Here is a 17324-nt window from a genome sequence, read left to right on the forward strand (position 1 = left end):
GGATGGTACATCCCATCTCACTGACCAAAGTCACACATGATATTTGATAAAGAAATGATTCCTAACTGTAATTTAAAATATGATCTATCCCTCTCTCTCTCTAGAATCTGTATTTAAAATCAGAAGGGACCAATTATCTCAATCTCATCTGGTACATAAAATCTCATGAAGAGATTGCAAGTGTTCATTGCTGTCAGAATCCAATTCCAGCCCTCTTCTAATCTCAAACCTGAAATCACAGAATATCAGGGTTGGAAGAGACCTCAGGAGGTCATCTAGTCCAACCCCCTGCTCAAAGCAGGACCACATCCAACTGAATTCAATCTGGATTCAGCACCTATCGCTAGTAGTTTTTTGATGCAATGTCTGAGTTCAGAATAGAACCTCATGTTGTCTCTCTGCCTGAATGCTATTTCCCACTCCCCTGCCCTCTGATTTTACATTGCCTTTAGTTTTTTTTTTTTCTCCATTTATGTCAAGGGGACAGCTGGAGAATGTGAAGAGAGACTTAGAAGCAACCAACCCATTTACAACATTAAGAAACAGTCACTGGCTCATAGAACATAAAAAGAAGAAATAATGAAGCAATGAAATTATTTCTCTTCAGTGCAGAAGTGTGGCTGGAATTATTTCTTTGTATTTCACTCCAGCTCATCTATTATTCCATACATTTTATTTAGTAGGTCAAATTTTATTACCTGTACATAATAAAATTAATTGGCTCCTATCTGCTGTTAGGAATATTATTGCACAATGTTTTGGCTATGTAGTCTTCTCTGTGAACAACTAAAAGATACTATAATATTAGTGAGCATAAAATGGCATGTGTGGTTACAATGAAACACACACTTCAAGTTTGTTATGAAGCAAAGACCAGTACCTTCAGCAACTGAAAATAGTAGTAATCTAAGCATAGTCACTTCACTGTCATTTTGTCTTTCTCCCCACTCTGTCTCTTAGCTCTTCCACCTCTTGTTCTTGTCTTATTCCTAGAGTGTACATTATTTGGTGCATAGAGTATCTTTATGATGTGTATACAGTGCCTAGTACAATAGACCCTGATCTCTGGCTAGGGCTTCTAGGTTCTTCTGCAATCCAAACAACAATTACATACAACAAATGTTAAAAGAACATGATTATGGTTTCAAAGTCAATCACTCAAAAGTTAGGCAATCCCAAAATTAAGATTGCCTGTGTAACCTTAATTAGGCCTCTTTTCCTGTATGCATTAGGATAGTCTTTAATTACATGCCAACATACTATTTTTCCACTGGACCTCAGGCTTATTCAGTGCACAAGATGGATGGTCTCATCCCAGCCCACATTTTCCATTTTGCAGCTACACTTGTGCTCCTTGCCCCATCTTGTCTCTGCCCTCTATCTATTCCTTATTCTACTGAAGTGTTAAATAATGGCTCACGCTTTCTAAGAAATCGTGTGAACTGTCTGCTGCTTTTCCTAGTATGTTAAAGCACAGTTTTATACTCCAAATCCAAGTGCCTTGTAGTAAACTATCCTTGAAATGACAAAAGCATGAAATGCTGCAGTGGAGACCACAGCTAAGAAGAACTGTTGCAGCTGACTGATCTGCTGCAAATGGGGAAGAGACCTCCCTTCAAAAACAGATTATGCCACAGCTATCTGGCAACAAGAAAACATGGGATCCAATCTGAACACAAGACTGCAAACCATGGGAGAAATCCTCAGCTGTTAGATATCAGCAGATTGTCAGTGATTCTAGATATGGTCACTGCATATTAGCAGAGTTCAAACAAGACACTTTCAGAGTAGAGTTGGGCAAATACTTGAATTTTTGTTTCGGTCACCAAACTGAATGAAAAAAAAATCTGTTTTGTTTCTAACTGAAATTGATTTTATTCCAGTTTTTCCTCAACAAAAACAAAACAAAAAATAGTTTGGATCATACTAAACATTTCAGACACTCTACCACTGCATTTTGCAGTGAATGTACTATTTGACTGAAAAATTTCAAAGGCTAAATCCACTCCTGTAGATGCTCTGCTCTGCCTATCAGCAATATTTATATCTCATCCGGAATGCTCAGTTGAAAAGGAACCCTGGCAACTCCAGCCAGCACTGCTGAACGGGCTGCTAAAAGCCTGGTAGGCAGTGCAGCTGGGCTAAGGCAGGCCCCCTGCCTGGCCTGACTCCACATAGCTCCCGGAAGTGGCTGGTATGTCCAGCCCCTCGGTACAGGGCCAGGGTGTGCACAAGGGCTCTGCACACTGCCCCTGCCCCAAGTTTGGGCTCCATAGCTCCCATTGGCTGGGAACAGTAGCCAGTAGGAGCTGCAGGGGCAGTGCATGCAGGCATGGGAGGCGCGCAGAGCCCCTGGCCCCTCCACTTAGGAGACAGACATACAAGCTACTTCCAGAGCCTGCACCCCACACCTCCTTCTGAACCCCAACCACCTGCTCTAGCCCTGAGCCCCCACCCGCACCAAAACTCCCTTCCAGATCCCACACCCACCATTCCTTCCTACACCCCAACACCCTGCCCCATCCCTAAGCTCTCTCCTGCATCCCAAACCCCTCATTCCTGGCCCCACCCAAGAGCACGCATCCCTAGCTGGAGCCCTGACCCCCCCTTGCATTCCAACCCCCTGCCCCATCCCTGAGTCCCCTCCTGCAGTCCGAACCTCTCAGCCCCAGCTCAGAGCCCCCTCTTCTATCCCAAACCTCCCATGCCTAGACCCACACCATAGCCTGCACCCCCAGTCACAGCACTCACTCCCTCTTGCACCCCAGCCTTCTGCCCAGCCTGGTGAAAATGAGTGAGGGTGGGAGAGAGCTAGTGATGGAGGGAGGGGGGATGGAGTGAGCAGGAGGCAGAACCTCAGAGAAAGAACAGGGCAAGGGTGTTTGGTTTTGTGCAATTAGAAAGTTGGCAACCCTAAAGGCACTTCATGAATGGAAAAAGCATAGACACATTTATGGGTGAAGTTACACTGGCCATCTTCTCAGAAGTCTTAAATCAACACATCTGCTGGCTATGCTGCCCACTCTCCTCCCCAACCAACATAACCATTTATGGGCCTGTGCTGGCGTCAGCTTAGGAGAGGTTAAAATAGCCTTCTATTATTGTAGTCACACTGCTGTGGATTTTCTGCCACTGGGCATGTGAAACCCAAGGTTATGCCTGCAGAACCGAGTGTTATCCTGCTCCCGGTGAGAAGAAAACTGTGGAGTTTGTCATCCCTCAAACACGTGTGTTTTTTAACTTAATTCACCTTATCTAATGGGATGTTTTTAATGTTCTCTGCTAAAAGAAATAGTTGTGTTACAGGTTCCCAAAGACTCCCATGTGCATGTTGAATGAGGAAGCAACATATTCAGAATCCCAGGGGTTCGGTTTTAAGGTCCTAGTACCTGAAGGTTTGAATACAGTTCTCGATGGCAGGTTAAGCCAAACTTTTTATTGGTTTTGAAAGGAACCTTTAGATAGATGTAACCTAAGCATCATAGTTTATTGAACCTGGCCCTTTTGTTGCTGTTAACTCTTGGCAGAAGGGATACATGTATGAATTGCCAGGGAGAGATTGCATTGGTATTCAGCACCATGCTAAACCCACATCTAAAGCCAAGTTGCTTTAAAATTAAAAATGGCTATGCTGAAAATATTTTCTGTAGACCATTAAAAATAAAAACCATCTTAAGTGATATTTTACAATACATTTTATACAAGCAACATCACAAAATGTTTTGATGTCTTACAGAAATGAACTATGACATTTTAACATGAAATGCATTATTATTCTTTGTCTCGTTGCCCATTTTAGGAATGTTTGCCCAATTATTTTTCTCCTCCCTCAGTTAAACTCTAAGGTAGCAGCATCCTTTTTATTTCAAGTAGTGATTTACGAAGGAATAAAAACTTTCCACTGTAGCCATTTAACAATAAGAAAACCACAAATCTCAACCATAACAATATTCCACTCTTCAAACTCTCAGCTAGGCTGACAATGGTAATGGAAATAAAACATGATTTCTGATATCTGTCAGTCTGATTTTTAAATAGTAATTTATATGCTGTGGTTCTGACTTCTATTTTCATTTACATATTTAATAAAGACATTAATCATAAAAAGACTAAAGCATGCTTATGGGTTGCTTTTTGCAATTAAAGAAAGTTGAACGTGAAGTGGAGATAAATGTGATAATGCGATTCAACAACTTTAAATTGATTGCATTTAGCTTCATTTCACTGTTAAGCATTGCATATAAAATTGGGGTGGATAAAGGTGTCACCATTATCAGTGATAACAGCTGGGCAAATACTAGAGCAAAGCTATCCTTGAATATTTTCTCAGATTCTTAAACTAATTTAATCCTCCCTCTTTTGTGTTTGCTGTCTGTGAATTTTCTAGCAAAAAGAGTTACTGGTAGAAATGGCAATTGAAAGAGCACATTTTAAAATGAATATTGGAGAAAATTCACAGAAGGGGAATTCTGAATTTGTGAATTCAAGTATTAGAACCAGAAAGCTGTTCATGAGTTCCAGTCTTCCAATCACAGTACGGAAACATACCATATGGTATATGTATCCAATCAGAACTATCTAACACAGTTCAAATTCCAATTTTTTTAAACAAAATTTTATTTGCAAATAACCTATGGGCTCAGAGTTACTCACAGAGATTACTCTGCAGGAATTTTGTAACAAGTAAAACATTTGAGAAAAACATACACAGGCAGACAATTCACAAAGAGGAAAGAGAAATTAAATTAAACAAATTATTGCAACAGCAATGCGAGTAGTGCATATAAGATCACCATTTTATCTGAGGGCCTACCTACACTACATAATTAAGTCGACTTAAGTGGACATACAGGCACCACAGTAATTAAAGCAGGGGTTCACATCCACACTATCCTCCTTCTGTTGGTGGTGTGCGACCTCAAGTGGGGCACTGTGGAGAGCTGGAGCCCCCCTGCCCTGGGGCTGACAGCCTGAGCTGTCAGCCAGGTGTGAGACTCACAGATGTGTGCTCTCCAGTCTTTGCACTGACAGCCTGAGCTGTCAGCTGGATGTGGGGATCACAGCTGACAGTCAATGGGTGATGCAAACAACGCAGTGTCTACATTGACACTATGTCACCCTAACTACATCAACCTAAGTGCTACACCTCTCACAGAAGTGGAGTTTTTAGGTTTATGTAGTGGGTGACTTACATCAGCAGGTAACCATTGTAGTGTAGACACTTACATAGTTAGGTTAACATCAGCTGCTTTAAGTCAACCTAACTCTATAGTATAAACCAGGCCTAAGTGCATGAGTTGCTACTCCTTGTAGATTTGAAAAGTTGAGAAAGAGGAACAGAGACATTGCACAGCGTTAACTGACTGAAGAGGTGTTAATGTGCCACTTCACCTTGAATGGTGTCTTAGAATGTGTGTTAACTACTTATGCTGAACAATCTGTTCCATCTTTTATTTAGCTGTGACACTCTGAGACCTGGTCTACACTCAAAAGTTAGGTCAGGGGTGTGAAATATCCACACCCTTGAGTGACATAATTAAGCCAACCTAACCCCTAGTGCAGACAGCTCTGGTTAATGGAACAATTCTTCCACCAAGCTAGCTGATGGAAGAATTCTTCCATCAACCTAGCTACTACCTCCTGGGAGGTGGATTACCTACAGCAACGGGAGGGGTTCTTCCACTGGTGTATGCAATATCTATACTGAAGCACTACAGTGGTGCTGCTGTTGCTTTTTAAGTGTAGACAAGCCCTGAGTATGTTTCCTAGACCTGAAAAAGAGCTCTGTGTAGCTCAAAAGCTTGTCTTTTTCACCAACAGAAGTTGGTCCAGTAAAAGATATTACCATACTCACCTTGTCGCTGTAGTGCAATATGGCATAGAGCATATTTTGAAGACACAAAGAACAATTTCTGGCTGAGAGAAAGTTAGCACAGCTCCAATCAGGCCAGTTTTGCTGTCAGTTCATCTGGCAGAACCATTACCTTTGCATTACCAAGCTGTTTCATTTGCAGGAAAGCAGAGGATGGATGTTCATATCAAGGAGTGACACTGGATGAGGGATCTCCACAAACTGGTTAAGACTTCTTAAGTATTTGGCAGCTATAGTTTGGTGGTAAGGAGAACAGGCATCTAGGAAACCGAAAGGTTAGAGACAGAATTGAAAACAACAGCTACAACAGTAGCCATTACAGAGTCAATATTATATTATGTATAAAATGGTAACTGAGAAGCAAAAGGCTTCCTTCCTCACATTTAGGATAGGAAATAAGTAAAGGTGGGCTAATAGTATTATTTTTAATGGTAACCACTGGTGTCTAGTTTTTTGTTTGTTTGTTTTTGTTTTGTTTTTTAGAGAGGCTGGGGGAAAGCTGGGGTTAAAAATTATGAAATCACTTAAGAAACTTGAAGGATTGGCAGCTGCAATGTTTTCATGAGTGGACAAGATTATTTAACCAGAGCAGTTTAATGGAGAAGCACCACATGTATGTTTGGAGTGGTGAGCTGCAAATCAATTCTTTCTACAGCATTATGTGCTCATCCCATTTTTTATCGCTGCACATTTTAAGTCTGTCTCTTTTCAGAGTAGACTGTAGCTTTCCTCTGGGGCCAACTATGAAGATGACCACTTTGCTCTATTTATAGTCATTGTGTTAGTTTCCTTTGCATTGTATGACCCTTCAAGTAATAAGGAATTTTTTCGTGGCACTTTAAAAGTGACAGTCCTATGATTACTTAGCCTTTTTATTTGCCTCAGAGGTCACAAAGTTTATAGCTACATTACTGGTACCTGGGTTTTAAAAGTTACTTGAAACTCTGAAGTTCCATAGCAGGCACCCTAAACTCGCTCCAGTTTCTCTTTTTCTGTAAGGGTGAACATCTTTGGGTACATCTGCACTGCAATAAAAAAACCCTGGCACTGAGTTTCAGAGTCCAGGTCAATTGGCTTGGGCTACAAGGCTAAAAATAGAAGTATAGACATTCTGGCTCAGACTGAAGCCTGAACTCTGAGACCCATCCCCATTACAGGGTTTCGGATCCCAGGCTCCAGCCCAAGTCTGAACATCTACACTGCTATTTTTAGCCCTTCAGCCCAAGACCTGTGAGCCCAAGTCAGGTAACCTGGGCCAGCTATGGGTCTTTTATTGCAGTGTAGAGGTACCCTAAATGGTCTGTGTTTCTGTTATATATGCTTGCTCTATAGATGTGTGTGATGTGTACCATAAAGCCTTTCAAAACTTTTGTAAGTTTTGGTGGCCGTGTTACTGATTTCTCTGCTTCATCTTAGTAGCTCATTAAGGGTCTGATCCAAAACCAAGTGAAGTCAGTGGAAATGTTCCCAAGCATTTGGGTAGTCTTTGGGTCAGATCCAAAATATATCTTGCATTCTTAAATTACCAAGCTTCCTGTTTTATTCCCCTGTTCAAATACTCATGCTTAAGTAAATTTTAGGTTTTCCCACTACTTATTCAAAGACTATATATATATTTTCTTCGCCAGCATAATCATAATGATCATTCTAATCCTTTTAGTATATGAGCACATATATTATTTCTAACTATCAAATATAGTTTAATAAAAAGTTAGTAGTTTTGTTTCTTTATACAAATATCCTATTATCATCCTTTAGGACCAATTTAAGAGCTTCCTAATAAATTAGGGATGGCTACTGCTCTCATTTAACTTGCGTGAAAAAAATCTGTCCCCCCAGCATAATTACATACATTCAGATAGCTACATTCACATATATTATGGTATATACTGACCTCTTTCCTTGCAACTTTTATACTCTATAAACAGGAACTCACCTTACTAATACCATGCTGAAGTTGACAAGCCATGCTTGCCACAATGAGTTGGGAGAAACCAATCAGCATCTTCCAGTGCAGTCCCAAAACCTGTTAACAGAGTGGATCGATAGAAGAACCTAAGCAAACTTGTGCATTCTCTTTGCTAATTCTCCTAAAACCACCTTCTTCTCCTTATTATTATTTTTACTACAGTATTATCTATATGGTGACCATATTTCCCTATGCTGATAAAATTACTCATATTCAAGCAAGTTCAATGGCAATCAGTCAGAATTATGCAGTACAAACATTCGAATTAACATCAAGTTCAATGAGCTCCTGTTAAAAAGAAATACGGCATAGCTGAAGTCATTTTATTTACCTTCTTATCTTTTCAAGGCTTTAGGGTTCAAATGGGTAGAAGTGACACACACATGGAGAGGTGACACACACCTCTCTCACATGGGGGGTGACCGACAGACCCTTCCCTCCCTGCCTGGCACTCTCCACCCTCCATGCCTGGCTGGGGCCCTGGGATGGACCCGCCTCTCCTGGTACCTGGCCAGAGAGGTGGCTCACAAGGCGACGGTGCCTAGGGGACAGAGCAGACCCACACTCCCTGGGGCAGGACAGAGGGTGGGGGTAGTGAAGAGGGTGCTAGGCTCCTGCCCAGGAGCCTGCTGTGGAGCATGGAGGGTCAGGGAGAAAACAGGCTGGAAATGGTTTCCCTCCCACCACTCCAGAGCTTAGCTGAAGGGTGGAGAGGCTTCCCCGTACCAGTGCTGTGCGGGGCTTTGGTACACAAAGGGCTTCACTCCTCCTGGCCAGCGTCCTGGGCCGGAGGGTCTTGAGCTTTCCTGGGGTGCCAGCCCAACCAAAGGCAGTGGGGGAAGGAAGTAGCCTCCCAGCCAGGCTGTTGGTGAGCTAAGCTTTCACACCATGGGATGGTTCTTTGCATAGCACTGGGAGCGGGATGCACTCCACCGCAGGGGATATGGAGAAGGAGTGGAGCTGGATGTAGGGGTGAAGGGGCAAAGCAGGGAGAGGACAGTGAAAGGGGGAGTACATAAAGGGCCGATGGGTGGGCAGCAGAGAAGACAAATAACCAGCTGCTGACTGGTGCCTGCCTGCAATCATCAATCACAGCAGCGCGCAGCCAGTGCTGTCTGGAAATGGGATGTGGGGGCAGAGCCCTCCTGGCTGAGAGCTGGCACACAGTGGGGGCTGCACTGATGGACCAACAGGCCAGCCTCATGCACTACAGCTTTGCCCTGTCACAAGCCTTGCAACCTCACCCCATCGTCAGCCACTGGACGCCAGCACTCACCATTGGTGGGCAGGTGGCTGGCGAGCAGGGATCTGGCCAGCAGCAGGACCTGCCAGTACTGATGGAGGGAAACAGATAATATGGGACCATTTTCTTGCTTTTAAGAAAAAGTCGGGACACCTGCAAGAGGGCTTAAATACGGTACTGTCCCTTTAAAAACAGGATGTCTGGTCACCCTAATTATCTAGAATCCTCAAACCCGAAATCAAGTTTCCATTATGCCAGGCATTGTACAAATACAGTAAATAACAGTCCTAGCCCTGAACAGCTTACAATCAGAATAAAGGTAGTATTTTTATTACCATTTAACAGACAAGGAACTGAGGCACAAAGCAGTAAGGGCCAATTTCATAAAAGGACTTAGGTACTGCAAGGGTCACCACTGCAGCGCCTAGGTGCTTAGAAAATTGCTGCAATTCACATAGCCTAGGTTCCCTATATGAAGTATGGGGAATGCTGTGAGAGACCCTGGAAAATTCCTCTCTGTTATAGGATGTTCTGATGTTGGTTTTTCTCAATCTCTCCTATTGAAGCTGTTCCGCTATAGGTAAATAAGTGAAGTCATAGGAGCAGAGGGACTGGATCCTGGGTCTCTCACCTTCTAGAGGAAGTATTTTACCCACCAGACTATAGATTCATTTTTATGCTACCATCTCCCAAGGACCAGTTAAGCATTTATGCAAAGTGGACCAGCTTCACCAGGAGAGACTGAGAAAGCCTCACATTAGAATATCCCACAGAGCATTTGCCTTAAGAGGTAGGATACCCACGTCCAAATCCCTTTTCCCTAATCAAGTGGGAATGGTGGAGTGGGGAAATTGAATTATCTGGCCACAAGATGGGGAACAGCAGAATCTCTTCCGCCTCCACTGCTTCTTTAAAAAAATCCCCAGCTCAGGTGCCTGATTCCAGGAGAGGTTCATAGCTGTGCATCACAAGCAAAGATAGGTGCCACATTGCAAGACTGTATCAGAGGGGTAGCCGTGTTAGTCTGGATCTGTAAAAGCAGCAAAGAATCCTGTGGCACCTTATAGACTAACAGACGTTTTGGATTTCCACTACATGCATCTGACGAAGTGGGAATTCACCCACGAAAGCTCATGCTCCAAAACGTCTGTTAGTCTATAAGGTGCCACAGGACTCTTTGCTGCTATTGCAAGACTGGACACAAATGCCTAACACGTCCTTCTCGTCACCATTTTCAGTTGGATAGTTTGAGTGGCTTCCCGCCCTAGCATGCTGGCTTTTGTGAATCCTATTCTTAGGCACCTGTCTCTCTCCATTCATTGTATCGAGAGCCTGGAAGCCTAACCTGACTTTGTGAATCCCAATGATTTTATAGGCAATAAAAATGCTGAGCATTTCAATGTCCAAGTCCCTTTGTGAGTCTGTCCCTAATTGCTGGATTTAGGCATCTAAAATTACAGTAAGACATCTAAGTCTCTTTGTGAATCTGGCCCTAAGTGACTTGCACAAGGTCCACAGAGAAAGTCTGTAGCAGAGTCAAAAACTGAACCCAGTTAACATAAGAACATAAGAACGGCCATACCGGCTCAGACCAAAGGTCCATCTAGCCCAGTATCTGTCTACCGACAGTGGCCAATGCCAGTTGCCCCAGTGGGAGTGAACCTAGCAGGCAATGATCAAGTGATCTCTCTTCTGCCATCCATCTCCATCCTCTGACAAACAGAGGCTAGGGACACCATTCCTTACCCATTCTGGCTTATAACCATTTATGGACTTAATCACCATGAATTTATCCAGTTCTCCTGAGTCCCAGTCTAGTGCCTAAGCCATAAGATCATCCTTTCTTCTCTTCCATTGTTTAACAAACTTCTCTCAGGCTAATAAGATTTGCACATGTTCTGTAGGAAATGGAGGTAACTGAAAGAGATGTGCTTCCAGCTTTGACTTTAAAATTAATCTATTAAATTAGAAGGAAATGAAATATTTCAAGATGGATATGTAAGGTATCTTTGTCATTAGCAATGATTATTTTGCGACAGGGTTATGTAGATTTTATGTGCTTATTTACTATTTTATTCAATAGCAATACATATTTACCCTAGGAAATCCCATGGTACTATACCAACCTTAAGAAAAAGACATTGAATATCAACAAACCATTGAACTCCTACTTTTTTTCAGTGTTTCCTGAGTATAAACCTCATTCAACTGAAAATCCACATTCATACATATATATATATATATATTTTTTAGAAACTTATGTATAGACCATCTATTCTGTCCTGCACAAAAGGCTTACAGGAAAGTCGTTGGTAAATAATCAGGTTTATGATGTATTGCATTAAGTCTCCGGGAAGGTATGCTTTAGCCAAACACAAATTATGCTTTAGTCAGACAAATTATGGAGCTTAATATACAGGTGAATGGGTGAAAAGTTATGGACTGTGTTATACAGGTTAAAGTAAATGATCTAATGACCCATTCAGGCCTTAAACTCTGAATTTTCCTTCTTTCTTCATCTTTCCCATAAGCGATAGACTATGGTACAGGACTATAGGTGTATCAAGTTCAATGAAGTTCAGTGAAGTTTTTAGAAGTGAATGGAAGTTGAAATGTTGCGTATAACCTCTTAGAACAACAGAATACTCCTGTCTCCAACCCCTTGTGCTACTCTAGGCAGTGAGTAAGCAGGAATTGAGCTAGTACTCTACCATTTACCCCAGCATCTGTCCACTTGCCACCTACCTGCTTTGGGGAGCAAATACGCAAGCACCCCAAATGCACATGGATCCAAGGTCTGGGTAACCTGATACGTATTATAATGGGGTTTCTTACACCCTCTCACTCATCTATTTGGTATTGGTCTTTCATCACTCTGAAGGATATATACCTAGCATGATGTTGTTCCATTCTTCTTCTTGTACTGTAATCTCTATATTCATGGATGCCTCGAGGTGTTACTTGGAGTCTGCTGTTCATTTAGTCAACTATCATTGTGTTGCAGGAAACCTCAGATGACTTCTTCTCCTTGTCCTTGACACAAACTAGATTTTTTTTCCAGAATTGTGTACAAGCAATGGCTCTTTCCATCACTGCATTGAGGTCCACCTTCACACAGGTATCCCCAAAAAAGTCAGCAAACAAGCAGGTGCTCAGACTAATGTACTGAGTTTCATGTATAAAAATTAGATTTGGAGAAGCAAACTCACAGTCGGACTGGTCACATGGTCATAGGTGTGTCTACCTAGACGTGAGAGAGACAGTATAGGAGTGGTAATATCTTTTATTGGACCAACTTTTGTTGGTAGAAGCTACAAGCTTTTGAGCTACACAGACCTCTTCTTCAGTTCTGGGGAACAAAGATCAGTGTCATGATGTTCAATTAAAAAAAAAATAGCAGGTACATTTTCCTATGTTAACACTGTAGTCTAAAATAATGGTAATAAAAAAACAGGCACATTCTGTCTGTCTCTTTCAACTTCCATTCACTTCTCCTCTGAACTGCCTTTTATATTTCCACCATATGATTTTTCCTTACGAGAATGGCCAATTTAAGAAAAAGAGAGAAAATAAACATTTCCTATTACATCAAACAAAATTCTGAAATGGAATAGAATACTGGAAAATAGAGGTAGGAGGGGAGAGGGAAAGGGAAAGAGGAGGAAAGAGAGAGGTTTCCTGATATTTTCTTCCTTGAGACAAAGTTAAACTGGACATGCACTTAATTTTATATTAGTGTCTAGAATGGGCTCCTTATCTCAGAGACAGCATATATGCATGATGACATAGTAACTATAATGTTGTCACTGAGTTGACAAGTAAATTGTCTGAAGAAACACACAAAAATGGTGGGGGTGTCATTTAAGGTTATCTGCAGTAGTCTGAACTCTCAAATGCTTCTTGTCATTTTTTTTCCATCCAGGATGTTTTTAGTGAAAATGCTTAGGTTAGAATAGATCACATAAAATTGCTTTTGTCAGTATGAAAATATGCAAGATATATTTTTGAGCAAAGCAGAAAAGGATATTGATGAATTAAAGAGATTTCTTCAAAATAATAACAACAATCTTGCTATACTAATGCCAGCCTGTACATTAAGGAAACCATGTATATATCAAGCAGAGTGCCCCAAGGGTCTGTCCTGGGGCCAGTTTTTTTTCCATATCTTCATTAATGATCTGGAAGATGACATGGACTGCACCCTCAGCAAGTTTGCAGATGACATTAAACTGGGAGAAATTGTAGATATGCTGGCGGGTAAGGATAGGATACAGACCGACCTAGACAAATTAGAAGATTGGGCCAAAATAAAGCTGATGAGGTTCAACAAGGAGAAGTGCAGAGTCCTGCATTTAGGACAGAAGAATCCCATACACTGCTACAGACTAGGGACCGAGTGGCTAGGCAGCAGTTCTGCGGAAAAGGACCTAGGGGTTACAGTGAACAAGAAGCTGTATACGAGTCAACACTGTGCCCTTGTTGCCAAGAAGGCTAATGGCATTTTGGGCTGTATAAGTAGCAGTGTTACCAGTAGATTGAGGGATGTGATCATTCCCCTCTATTCAGCAATGGTGAGGCCTCATCTGGAGTACTGTGTCCAGTTTTGGGCCCCATGCTACAAAAGGATGTGGAAAAACTGGAAAGAGTCCAGTGGAGGGCAACAAAAATGATTAGGAGTCTGGAGCACATGACTTATGAGGAAAGGCTGAGGGAACTGGGCTTGTTTAATCTGCAGAAGAGAAGAATGATAGCTGCTTTCAACTACCTGAAAGGGGGTTCCAAAGAGGATGGATCTAGACTGTTCTCAGTGGTATCAGATGACAGGACAAGGAGTAATGGTCACAAGTTGCACTGGGGGAGGTTTAGGTTGGATATTAGGAAAAAGCTTTTTCACTAGGAGGAGGTGGAATCTCCTTCCTCAGCGGTTTTTAAGGCCCAGCTTGACGAAGCCTTGGCTGGGCTGATTTAGTTGGTATTGGTCCTGCTTTGAACAGGGGGTTGGACTAGATGACCTCCTGAGGTCCCTTCCAATGCTGATATTCTATGATTCTATAGTACTTATTCTTTTTATATCAAATAAACATGAAGTAGTTCATCCTGTGTGTACACTTTCAGTGGTGTCTAGAGTAAAGGTGTAGCTACCTGCCCTAGCTACCACAGCGAGAAACGGGCTACGTCCACACTTGTCACTGTGGTGTTAGCTACAGTACACATGGCAGTGAAACACTCTAGCAGCATGGAAAGGCTCTGGTACTGGGGAGCTGCTGGAGCCTTTCTCTGCTGCCTCCCACCTGCCAGAAGTTTTCCCCACCACTTCCCCCTGCCAGACTTTTTCCCTGCTGTCTGTGCCTTTCCCTACAGCACGAAAGGCTCCGGCAGCTAGAAGGCAGTGGGACACTACACAGCTAAAAATAGCACTGCTTAAGTGTATAGAGATAGCTGTATAGGGCATGTATCTTGGGGGTTCAGGTTTTGCCTCACCCTTTGCACTATTTATACCTGTGCTAGCTGGGAACGCAGAGTCTGTACTCTACAGGCTGCTGTACATTTACCCAAACCTGTATAGTCAGAGGTAGTTTATCTAGTTGCTAAAGTATAGGTCACTGTATTGAAAGACCTAGGTTCTTAGATCATTAAAGAACTGGGGATTTCTGTAGCCTTAGGACAAGTCACTTAGGTCAGATATTCAAAAGTGTGAGCCTACAATTTAGGCTGATAAATAAATGATCTAATTTTAAGAGACGGTGAGTGCCGACTGCTGCCATTAATACTGTCGTTCAGGTCCTTAGGTGTGTACATTGGCATAGCTTCACTGAAATCAGCTTACAGCAGTTGAGAAACTTGCAGTAAATTTTCCATCTTTCCTCTATCCTTTATGAAAAAATGACTGTTTTGATCTCCTCAATAGAGATGTCAGCATCCCTCTTTCATATTATACTATACACAGTTGTAGGATGAAGTCTGCAGGGATTAGTTTCTACCCAGCTTGTTGCTTTTGCTTTTTTGAAGCGATTTTTTTATTACCTACAACAATTTTGTTATTGCAATGTTTGAATACAATGAAATCTCATCACATATATAAGAAACCCATTATTTCATCTTTCATATTTGCAGTCAGTGTATGAAGTCTGCAAAATCTTACAAGTCTTTTACCATGATTTGTAGCTCTGGAAGTATATTGCATTTTCTTTCTTCCTTCTCTTTGCATTTCTCTCTGTATTTTTCTTACTCCACTGATCTGCTCTGTCTCACATTCTTGTCCACTCTGTTCTCCGCCTGAATTTCATCATAATCCCCACTGTGTTCCTTTATGTTCTTTAATGTCCTTTCTCCCTTGCCCCATTTCTGATTGTCCCTTTCAGCCTCTTTGCTAATGAATGAGACATCTGAGTTAAGGATGCTATGGGTTGAGCATTTTAAATGGTAGAAAATTGCAACTTTCTTATAAAGGAGAAGAGAAAATAAAACAATACAACCTTCCCTCCCCCACCACCAAAAAAAAAAAAAAATGGAAACAAAACAGTTTAGCAAACAGTTCCTGTGGTTTTTCTTATAGCCTAACCCAGTAAACACAGCCAAATCTTATTGGATCACAAACCCAGTCAGGAAGCCCTGGAAAAGTTAACCATAAACAACTCCCAACAATGGGAGTTAGGCACCTAAATACCTTTGAGGATCTGGGTCATTGCTTGAACCGGCAACCTTAGCCAAAGCATCAGTTAGCTCATTCCCTCTGCATCTACTTTGATAGGGTGGTACTCTTCCTGGGAAAGGTGGAGAGAATTTGATCATCTCACTATCATATTGTGGACTAGAAGAGCCCATGTTTAAGTGTCCAGGTAGTGTGCTGCTTTAGAAATAAAGGAAGTAGCAGAGGGATAAGAAGCTCCAATTGTGAGAATGATGCCACATACCTCTGTCTGCACAAAGAATATATTCTCTTGCTTCTCTGGGACCAGCTGTACTCTGATAAATCATTTTCACCCTTATAATTCTAGAATTACTAAATGCCTGGGGGGTATGATGATGGCCTTTCCAGCAGCCTGAGACCTTTGTGGTGCAACTATAGCAAAGGATATTCAGTTTCAGCATGGAATTTATCATTCATGTCTGCCTCTGATGCCATTAGCCAAAACCTGCATCTTGGTAATGAGAGTCCCAAATACCGCATTGAGTAGCAGTGTTGAGGGAGTCCTTGTATAACTAGTCTCCCTCACCCATGAAGGGCTAGATCCTCAGCTGGTGACTGCAATGAATCTAAACTGATTTACATCTGACCAAGAATCTTGGTGCTGGCTCCTGAAATCCTGGCCCATCCTTTGTGCAGCACAAACACACTGGTTCCATAGCAAGAAGGCCTTCCAAAACTAGAAGGAGGTAGTATCATGTTCCCCATGAAGAACTGAAGATTCTACTTTATGCCAGTACAACACATTTCAGACAACAGTGAAGTGGGCTGGTCAAGGCACTGAGATCTCTGATATTCTGTTTGGATGTTACCATAGAGAAGTATCAGCAATGGCCTCTTACATTACCACAGCAATGTCCTTGATTACAATAGAATCCATGCACAAAATATTCCAAGCAGTATTCATAATGATTAACGTTGTTCTAATGAATACTAGGAGCCAATAATGATTTGCCATTTATTATCAAGTGTTTCTGTTTTAACTTTGTGACATCGATCAATAGACCTTCCAGACAGGGACAAATTTTCATTGTTATTTCCAGGGGCAATGTGTGCTTGGAGTTTAACCAAGAAAGATTAACAGAAGTTGCTTCTCAAGTTAAAATGAATTTTTATGGAAAGGAAATAATTGTAACCAAATCTGGATCTGGATCTCATGAAAGTACATTGATTTAAATGATTTCTGTCCTTTAAATGTTGACATTCTGGTTATATCAACATCTCAGTCACTTACTCAATCACCAGTCAGAATCTCTATTGTCTCCTACTGTTAAGGTGTTAAAATCAGGATGGTTAGATAGATAGATTAGCTAGATAAAAATTGTTCATTCTTGCTAAATATATTGCAATAAAATACATATGCATATAAAATACATTGCAATAAAAACATAGTGAATGAATCCTCTATTATATGGCAATTTCAAAAATCCTGTTTTAGCAGAAAAATCTACTGATAGTGGAAGCCTTCTGATCTATAGGAGCTGTACACTGTTTACAGTGATCTGAAAAAAAAGGTGTGGGTGGGTGAGTTCTCTCATAATCTTGGAGCTAA

Source organism: Gopherus flavomarginatus, chromosome 3 (genome assembly GCF_025201925.1).
Source record: "Gopherus flavomarginatus isolate rGopFla2 chromosome 3, rGopFla2.mat.asm, whole genome shotgun sequence".
In the NCBI taxonomy this organism is placed as follows: domain Eukaryota; kingdom Metazoa; phylum Chordata; order Testudines; family Testudinidae; genus Gopherus; species Gopherus flavomarginatus.